General features: G+C 42.9%; 1 protein-coding gene across 3 annotated transcripts in view; it reads left to right on the top strand.

Annotated features, from left to right (window-relative positions):
* Positions 1–326: 326 nt before the first annotated feature.
* Positions 327–10802, top strand: part of NCOA1 (nuclear receptor coactivator 1) — a 120145-nt gene continuing 109669 nt past the window's right edge. For all 3 annotated transcript variants that reach the window (XM_069975770.1, XM_069975768.1, XM_069975767.1), the window contains exon 1: positions 327–419. The gene's annotated coding sequence lies outside the window, so the exon portion shown is untranslated. The remainder of the gene's footprint in view (positions 420–10802) is intronic.

Below are 10802 nucleotides of genomic sequence, written 5' to 3'. Positions count from 1 at the left end.
CATCTTCTTCAGTATTACATAATGTCTTGTTCAGTAAGAAAAAAATAGCAGTGGAAAAAAAAAATTAAGTAAAAAAAAAAATCCAAGCTGCATTTTTTTCCTACTCGTTTACAAACATTGCAAAGTTTTGTTTATAAAAATAAAAAAAAGAAAAACATGTTTTTTGTTTTGTGCCCGGAGCCTGTGTAGCTGGCCCTTTAAAAGGCGTGGAACTGCAGGTTCTGTGATGCAATTGTAAACACTATGAGTAGGAACTTGTGTAGCCAGTTTACCCAGAATTCTCTAGGAAGGAGCTTGAAAAAAAAAAAAAAAAAGCCAAACGTTGAGAGAAGGAAGCAATATACAGGACAGCCTCAATGACAAAGCAGACTATCAGTGATCTGCAGAGAAGCACTATCGGCCGGATTACCTGGGCAAATGTAAGATATTGATCGTCTCTCGGGGGTCTCTGGGTTTTGCATTTGGACGAGGGGCCCGGATGCAGCGATTCTTTATTTTGCATTTTTCTACAACGGTGCAGGAGGAGCGAGCAGACGTATGGAAAGGGGGTAAAGTATGGATTGGAGCCATGTTTATGCTGAAGTTACAATGCTGATTGTGCACGCCTGACTTGAGCCGACATGCTGGCGGGGGTGTGTATGAAAGGGAGCGGGGGGTCCTCGTTATTAAATAGATCCGGTGATTTTGTCACCATTGCAGCTTTTTATATTTTGGGGGAAATTTTTATTTATTTTTTATTTTTTTTCAATTCCAAGTAGAGGAGATCTCAGACATGCCTTGCAACTCGGAGCGTCATGTCGGCGGTGTCGGTGAAGAAGTGGTTAAGAGGAGGATAATCGTGATGTCCCTGCCTTATTAGTTATTTTGGGGAGGGGGGCAGCGCTGCGGCATTGTAAGAGTTAAGGGGGGTGAGATTATTTACTTGTAGGCGCAGATAGGGGTGGCCGAGGCATGAATCGTGCGCCGAAGGTTAAAGTATTGAGACCTTTGAATTGGTTGTTAACCCTTTGCTTGCTGCCGGGGGCGAAATGGGGGCAAGTGCCTTCCCCTTCCGTGGCCCTTTTAATGACAGGTCTAAGGGTGGAAAGGCAAGGTGGATGGCATGGATTCTTGTTAACCCTTTCAGCCCTGAGGCAAGCAGGCCTCTGCTAACCCTTTTACATAAATCACCGTTCTATAAAGAATTGAAGCCCCCCCCCCCCCCCTTTCCCCTGGCAGAGGACGGCGTAAGTAGGCCAGTGCCTGGCTTCCAGAAGATTAAAGTGTTTTGAATCATCTCCAGCACCCAGTTTAACCCTTGCAGTTCCAGCCTAACGACTATCAGTAAATAACAGCGAGCTCATGCGGATGCACATGTGCGCCAGGCAGGTGCAGCAAAAGGGGGTCTGCATTTATGTTGTCTGGGGATTTTAACCCTTCAATGGCTGCTCCAGTTTTTACTTGTAAACGTATGGTGAGCTGAGTCACGCTGTGACTGTGCTGGGAGTTGTAGTCCTGTGGCTCGTTGGCGGCACGTGACCCGTCTGCGCGCTGCACTTTATTTTGATGTTTTTCTGGACCGTAATGAATCAGCGGGCTTATTGTTGGCGAAGTTGTTGACGGCTGCACCGTGCGTTCTGGGATTGAGTCGTCGCTTGCTGTCACTCAGTATCATCCTCTGGGGGGGGTCGTATTGATCTATATAGGTGGTTATGTTTGTTAGTGTTTTAATCTATTTTTAGAGGTTAGGGTCACTTAGCGCTCGCTCAGGTTGAGCAATATCCTGCAGCGTTTCGCGATTGTCTTTGCTGGGAAATCTCGATTGTGACATTGCGGATTGTTATACAATGTATCAGTTGTGATTTTCAATATTTAAACTATGTATCCGAGCTGAGTAACCGAACCAGATGCAGTGGTGTATAGGGCGAGCAAAGGTTGTAAACACGCAGCGTGCCCAAGGGAACCCGAGGGCCCTCAGCTACATGTCAGTGCTGTGATGATTGAGGGGGTCTTGCTGATTTTGCTCAAGGGTCCATGAGTTCTATGTATAAACAGAGTCTGTTTACTATTAGGGGGATACTGTATACTGCATGTTCTAACGTTAGCTCCCCCTCTTCATCTGATACTGTAGACGTTGGCAGGCACCCAGGGGCTACTGTAAGTTTGTTCGTTTGTTGATACAATGTAGCGCGCCGCAAAATCAATACAAAGAATTAATGCACAAATAAACTAGACGTGGTGGTAATTCTGCTGCCGTGGTGCCATGTGTAATGGTCTTGTCGTATTGTGGATCATGATAACTTCATAAAAAACCTTGAAAGGTCCAGATGTTGTCAACACATGGATGTGAAGACTAAACTTAAGGGGTTATTTAAGAACACAAAAAACTTAGTAAAAGAGCGCCATGCCTGTTCTCAGGTTGTTTATTGTACTACAACTTGGCTCTATTCACTTTATTAGGAATGGAGGTGCAATAACATACACAAACTGAGGACAGTATGGGGTGCTGTTTCCATGTTTTCTTTTAATTATGGATAAGCCTTTTAAAGGCTATGGAGGTCTTGCTATCATACTGTAGCATGATTGTACTTTTATTGTATTTTTGGAACACTCATATATTCATACAGGGCAGAAGATTCCATGATTCAGGACCCCTAGTGATCTGCACTAGGAAGAACCCAAAAGACTGATTTTCTATAGAGATGAGCGAACCTGGAGCATGCTTGAGTCGATCCGAACCCAAACTTTCAGCATTTGATTAGTGGTGGCTGCTGAAGTTGGATAAAGCCCTAAGGCTATGTGGAAAACATGGATATAGTCATTGGCTGTATCCATGTTTTCCAGAGAACCTTAGAGCTTTATCCAAGTTCAGCAGCCCCAGCTAATCAAATACCGAACGTTCGGGTTCGGATCGACTCAAACCCGAACCCGGTTCGCTCATCTCTAATTTTCTACTACGAAGTGTATCTACTTAGGTTCAGTTCCAAGATTATGATCACTACAGAGAATCTCCCGTGTTATTTGCCCTTTAAGGGTGCGTTCACACGTACAGGATCTGCAGCAGATCTGCAGCAGATTTGAATCTGCAGCAGATCCGCAGCAGATTTGATGGCCCAGAGTTACTTTGCGTTGAATCTGCAACTTCAAATCTGCGCCATCAAATCTGCTGCAGATCCTGTACGTGTGAACGCACCCGTAAGGAAAATATTGATCATCTCTGTTGATTGGAAACCATTAATATTACTCACGAATGTGTCCATAACTCTGTTTTTTTCACAAGGGAGGGGGCAATTCAGACCCCATGGCAGTTCCTATAATGTATAGAAATCTCATTTACAATTGATTTTGGTTAGTAACCTCTCTGTGTAAGCCCCCAATATAACAATTACTATAAAATATTACCCGTTATATCACTGTACATATATATACAAATATGATTAAGCTTTTCCAACTATGTTGTCAGCAATGTTTGTTTGTTGTTGTTTTCTATATAGGATAATGACATGATTTATATATATACACACACACACACACACAGTAGAAATCTATGATTCTGACATCATCAAGGGGGAGGCCCCTAAGCTACCACTAGTGATATCAGTGCACTTAGACCAATGATGTCATTTGTGTAAGTGAATTTTCGTAGCTCTTTCTCCCCAAGGCACTGCTATGGGGTCCACCTCTAGGCCGACCAGGGGCCTTGGCCAGTGTCCAGGCGCTTGTTTTCTCAGTCCACTTCAGCACCAGGCTTATGTCAAGAAGCAGTAATCCTATACGTAATTACATAAATAAAGAATAACTTTCATATGCGTGGTTATAAAAGTTTCCATACATTAACAGATTCTGAATGTGTACAAATATTTCATATGTAACTGAGTAGAAGGTATTTTTTATGCTATCAGCCATTTCCTGCTTACGAGAGACTGGCTGCTGTGTCCTTCAAAGGCTTTACTGGGCAGGAAGTTTACTGTACTTGGGAAAATCTCTCCCCCCGCTTCCCCCTTAATCACAGATTCCTTGCAATTAGTTCAGTTCATATAACCTGGGAATGGCATTAGAGGTTCCTTTTAGGCCAGTTTTTAGAACTTTTGGTGAGTCACTTCACCAGGACACCTGGTCGGCAGGACTGTGGATGGGTCATGGTAGTGCTATGGAAGCCAACAGGTGCAGAGGCCAATCTGTGACATCCAATTCAGTGGGGCATTTGGACAGTCTCTTACGTCCCATGTTTCTCAGGATTGTAACTTGATGGACTTGGAGGACATGATAGCAATAGTGTGTGTTCATGAGACTTTGGGGGTACATATAGGCATGACACATACTCATTTTCCCTCCATTTTTCAGTACGGTGGATACCGATGCTATTTTTGCATAACATGTAAATTAACCTGAAGTTTAGGGGTTATCTGTATATCTATTTATCTATTTTGTTGCAAATACAGCAGCCAGTAGTCGGCTTAGCGGGCTGTCGTCCCTGAGGTAACTCAATCTTGGAAGTGGAGATGGGATCGTCTCTGAGAAGCGGCAGATCTTATATGACTACATACATCCTTAAGGCACCATACTACAGACTTATAGACATATAGGGGGTGATTTATCATACATGGTGTAAAGTGAAACTGGCTCAGTTGCCCCTAGCAACCAATCAGATTCCACTTTTCATTCCTCACAGACTCTTTGGAAAATCAAAGGTGGAATCTGATTGGTTGCTAGGGGCAATGGAACATAGCACTGTACAAATAAATATTATTTATTATATCATAATTCTATATACATAAAACCTATTATATTTGTCAACACTAAAAAAATCTGTATGAAACCAATGTCTCCAATTCTAAAGGTCCTCACAAACCTTTAATAACCTTTAAATTTCCCACCCACTGCCCGTTTACCCCATACACAGGAACATTCGGTGTGTCCAAGTTTTCCTGTGTTTTCTATGGGAAGGGGTAAGCCGCAGCAACAGCCGTGATTTTCTATCACACTTGACCCCATCGCCACCAACATCATTTGTCAGTGGTTGCTCAAAAAGACCCAATACACTTCCTACTAGTGGCTGAATCCAAAGCAAGCAGCGGGTTTAGCTGACATACATCTAAGGTGTATGGGGACCTTTAATTCTTACAATAGAAGGGGACAGTGCAGACCCCATTGCGGTTCCTCAGGTGTGTAATGCTTCCAAGGGAAGGGGACAGTTTAGACTCCATGGTGGTTTGTGGGATATGTAGAATGCTCATTTACTATTGGAATTGGTTAGTAACCGTCCCGGAATAACATATACTGTGACATATTATCCATTATACCGCAATATACATACACAGATATGATTCACTAACTTTTTCCAGCTATGGTGTCAACATTTTTTTTTCCAGGCTTTATAACTCTCGCCTACACTTTAGAGTTCCGCTCGATGCTAGAATTGTTGACTCTATGAAGTACGATGACACATATGTTATATTTATACCATATATCATATACCTTGGACACCATAAATGGGCACAAAGTGTTATGGGGCTGTGATACCCCCATATTATACCAGAATGGAGGGCCTCAGGGGGTTAGCTTGTTCTTGCTCCTTTTATTACAGTACGGCGATGTCTACACTTTGCTCTTGGGTAAAGTCTGCTGTTCACACATTGTTGATGCATCCAAGGAGCAATAACTGTGATAATCATAGATTATAACATTGCGTCTATAGACGGTTTTATACACGTTCCCAAGGTTGAAGAGCGCACATGTTACCTTGGGTCATAGTGTCTCTAAAAGTCTGAGACATTCAAGGGTCTGGTGTGATGAGTATGAAAGAACAGAGACTGCTGAGGGATCCAATGATGTAGTAGAATAACTGGATGTTGTCACTGGATGATGTCACTGTTAGGTCAATCCCTTATATGGCTGCGTTTAGGTATATAACACGTCAGCAACAACGATGTGTGAACAAGTCCATGTTCACAAATCATGGATTTCTTTAGTATAGTAGATTGGATTGGCACACTGTCATAGCAGGCTGGAGATGGTTCTGCCTCTTATACCTTCATGTGAATTTAAAGTGAATGTAGTAATAAAAAATACAGCATTCACCAGAATTCAACGAGAAATGTCAGTATGTAGGTGCAAAATCCTCACCTGAGTCCTGAGTGTGTGAACATGGTGTGAAAAGAGGAAACAGATTTTACATACTCGCTTTGTTACTGCACAACTAGGCTAAAAGCCAGAGAGCACGGCAAAGAGCAAGCGATGTTGTGACTGCAGAGTATTGTTTTACTTCACACTGGAATATTCTGGGCACAGCTGGTTGAATTTAAGCATTTATATGTATATAGTGATGTGGAGAATGCTGGTATAACCTGGGTATCTCCTGTATACAATTATATATGTACAGCTGGTATAACCTGGGTATCTTCTGTTTATGGTTATATATTTACAGCTTGTATAATATGGGTATCTCCTGTATATAATTATATATGTACAGCTGGTATAACCTGGGTATCTCCTGTTTATAATTATATATGTACAGCTGGTATAACCTGGGTATCTCCTGTATATAATTATACATGTACAGCTGGTATAACCAGGGTATCTCATGTATATAATTATATATCTACAGCTGGTATACCCTGGGTATCTCCTGTACTGTATATAATTATATATGTACAGCTGGTATAACCTGGATATCTCCTGTATATAATTATATATGTACAGCTGGTATAACCTGGGTACCTCCTGTATATAGTGATATGAGGTATGCTAATACAACCTGGGTATAAAATTATATATGTACAGCTGGTATAACCTGGGCATCTCCTGTATATAATTATATATGTACAGCTGGTATAACCTGGGCATCTCCTGTATATAATTATATATGTACAGCTGGTATAACCTGGGTATCTCCTGTATATAATTATATATGTACAGCTGGTATAACCTGGGTACCTCCTGAATATAGTGATATGAGGTATGCTAATACAACCTGGGTATAAAATTATATATATTTACAATTGGTATAACCTGGGTATCACCTCAAGATAATAACATATGTACAGCTGCTATAACATTGGTACATCCTGAACATAGAGCACACAGAGCATACAGCTATATATATATCTGGTATAACCTCCATATAATGTATATAGATAGGCATATGTTATACATGTTAGGGTGATACTTTTGCAGTATATATTACATACAAGGTATTAGGTGATGTCTATGAATACACAGCACTGGGCCCCATATGATGCATATATGATTAGTTGTAGGTCCTTATGTCATAGAAGGTAAAGGGCGACATAATATCCCTGAGTGTTTGTTGCTCGTTCGTCCATTATTAACCCCTCTGTCACCATGGTAACTTCCCTGTCTCTGTTGTTGCAGCTGTTAACCATTTTGTGGACAGGGTGAGGACACACATGGTCGCAGGTCAGGGTGGGTGGGGGTGGACAGGTGTATATAACATGGGTTTTTATTTCTGTGAGCAGGGACAAGTGTCTGGGACCTGGGGGTCTCATGGGTCCTAGTGCCCGCTGTGCTGGGTTATGCCATGGCGCCCTGGTACCTGCCCCCTTAACCTTAGTCATGGCGCTATTCCCACAGAAGTTGCCTGGCAACCTGTGCAGAGGCGTTGAGTTGCTGGCTTCTTAATGCATTGGACAGCAGGCCCGGGGAAAGCCCCTTGTAAAATGTCTTTGGAAGGTGAAATGTGATCCCGGCCATTTATGTCCAGAATGTGGAGAGTCGCAGGTCATTCACTGGTTAATATGAATAAAAAGCGATTTCTAAGCCCAGGCCATATATATTACTAGACACATATGTTACTGCGTGCATTAGGCCGTGACCCAGAACTAATGTGTAATAGGGGGGCACGGAGATCTGCTGACATGTAACATCACTGTAAGAAACAATATGGCTAACCAGAGACCGCCATATTGTGATGTAGAACATGCTGCTATAACATGGGCATCTTCTGCTATAATATTAGAACACAGGACAGTATGGAGTAAGCTGGTGTGGGCTTCTCATATTAGGTAGACAGACGGACACATATATATATATATATATATATATATATATATATATATAAAATATATATATATATATACATCTTGGGGGACAACAAATATGGTTGTCTCTACATCTCCTACAGGGGTGGTCACCCAGCTTCCCCATATACCGAAGGCCCCATTCTATGTATACAGCAGAGTAATTGGCGTCTACACAGTTTTGTACAGTGGATCGCAGTAATCCGTGTCGGGTGACCCTGCTTTATCTGACGTCTCGCTGTATGTTATCTGGAGACCTTTGTGCAGGAGCTGTCCCCGTGTTTTTCTTGCTCAGGCCGGGACTTGCAGGCCCATATTTTTTATTTACCTGGCAAATAGTAACTAGAACTACGACCCAGCACTATACATTGCCTTCTTAAAGGGAGTAAGGACTTAAGCCTTTTATTTTCAGAGTGAAAAGCCCCATTTAATGTCTGCCTGGTAACGTGGCCTCATAGCCAATATGGACAGAAGAGCCCAAATATTATGAACCTGAGGTTATTTAGTAGGAGGTCTCTTTTTCCCTACCATTATCTCATGCATTTGTTTGGTAGTGGGGCTCTCTGCTTTACAATCATTATGTATTTGCATTCATTTGGTAAGGTGCTGTTCGTCCTTCAACATGCAGTTAGTAGGGGGTCTCTTCCGCCCAAGCATTATCTACCTGCAGTTGTTTAGTAGGGGGTCTCTTCTGCCCAAGCATTATCTACCTGCAGTTATTCGGTAGGGGGGCTCCTCTTCCCTACCACTATCTATCTGCAGTTATTTAGTAGGGGGGGTCTCCTCGTCCCTACCTTTATATATCTGCAGTTATTTAGTAGGGGGGTCTCCTCGTCCTTACTACTATCTTGCTGCAGTTATTTGGTAGCAGTGTTTCTTCGTCCCTACCACTATCTACCTGCAGTTATTTAGTAGGGGGGGGTCTCCTCGTCCCTACTACTATCTTGCTGTAGTTATTTGGTAGGGGGGGGGGTCTCCTCGTCCCTACCACTATCTACCTGTAGTTATTTGGTGGGGGGTCTCCTCGTCCCTACCAGTATCTACCTGCAGTTATTTAGTAGGGGGGGGGTCTCCTCGTTCCCTACTACTATCTTGCAGTAGTTATTTGGTAGGGGGGGGGGGGGGTCTCCTCGTCCCTACCACTATCTACCTGCAGTTATTGGGTAGGGGAAGGCTTCCCTACCAGTATCTACCTGCAATTATTTGGTAAAGGGGGGCCTCCTCTTCCCTACCACTATCTACCTGTAGTTATTTGGTGGGGGGTCTCCTCGCCCCTACCAGTATCTACCTGCAGTTATTTGGTAGAGGGGCTCCTCGTCCCTACCACTATCTACCTGTAGTTATTTGGTGAGGGGTCTCCTCGTCCCTACCACTATCTACATGCAGTTATTTGGTGGGGGGGGCTCCTCTTCCCTACCACTATCTACCTGCAGTTATTTGATAGGGGGGCCTCCTCTTCCCTACCACTATCTATCTGCAGTTATTTGGTAGGGGGGTCTCCTCGTCCCTACCACTATCTACCTGTAGTTATTTGGTGGGGGGGGGGGCTCCTTGTCCCTACCACTATCTACATGTAGTTATTTGGTGGGGGGGGGGCTCCTCTTCACTACCAGTATCTACCTGCAGTTATTTGGTAGGGGGGCCTCCTCTTCCCTACCACTATCTATCTGCAGTTATTTGGTAGGGGGGTCTCCTCGTCCCTACCACTATCTACCTGTAGTTATTTGGTAGGGGGGGGGGGGCTCCTCGTCCCTACCACTATCTACATGTAGTTATTTGGTGGAGGGGGGGGCTCCTCTTCACTACCAGTATCTACCTGCAGTTATTTGGTAGGGGGGTCTCCTCGTCCCTACCACTATCTATCTGCAGTTATTTGGTAGGGGGGTCTCCTCGTCCCTACCACTATCTACCTGCAGTTATTTGGTGGGGGGGCCTCCACTTCCCTACCACTATCTATCTGCAGTTATTTGGTAGGGGGGTCTCCTCGTCCCTACCACTATCTATCTGCAGTTATTTAGTAGGGGGGTCTTCAGGATTTTTAGAGGCTGAAAAGAATAAGAATAATGCGTCACTGACAGCAATAAATAGAGACAGGCAGCAGGTTCTCTCACCCATTTGCCTCCCATAGCATAGACCTCCAATGATCTCTGGCTCGGGCCCCTGACAGCTGCAGGTCAGAGGTCAGCCATAACCTTGTGTTCCTCTATTGTATTCTACAGAAATGTCACTGGGGGTCACAGAGCATTTACTTACTCTTCCTGAATAGACAGAGAAGAGTCTATTATCATAGGTAATAACCAGGCATGTGTCTGACCAATCACAGAAGGCCGAGGGTCATCTCATAGAGCAGCACGAATGACTATGTCATATTATACCCGCATCATCACAATATAATATTATAATATACTAGTATCACAGAATAACATATATATGCTAATGTCAAATAACCTTGATAATGTATCTTCATCACATTATTATCACCACCACAATATAATATACTAGTGTATAATAACCATTATAATGTATCTTCATCACGTTATTATCACCACAATATAATGTACTAGTATATAATAACCATTATAATATATCTTCATCCTTTTATCATCACAATATAATATACTAGTATATAATAATCATTATAATGTATCTTCATCATATCAATTATCATTATTAGACTGTGTCTATAATTGACTCTGCCAAGCTGTGTATCTAAGGCTTTCATATGTTGTACTGTCCTGAACAACCACATAGCAATACATTCCCTATGGTGAGCAGGTGTATCTA

This window comes from Dendropsophus ebraccatus, chromosome 6, assembly GCF_027789765.1.
Source record: "Dendropsophus ebraccatus isolate aDenEbr1 chromosome 6, aDenEbr1.pat, whole genome shotgun sequence".
NCBI lineage: Eukaryota > Metazoa > Chordata > Amphibia > Anura > Hylidae > Dendropsophus > Dendropsophus ebraccatus.
Note: the sequence above shows the minus strand (reverse complement) of the source record. Positions and strands in the feature narration are given on the sequence as shown.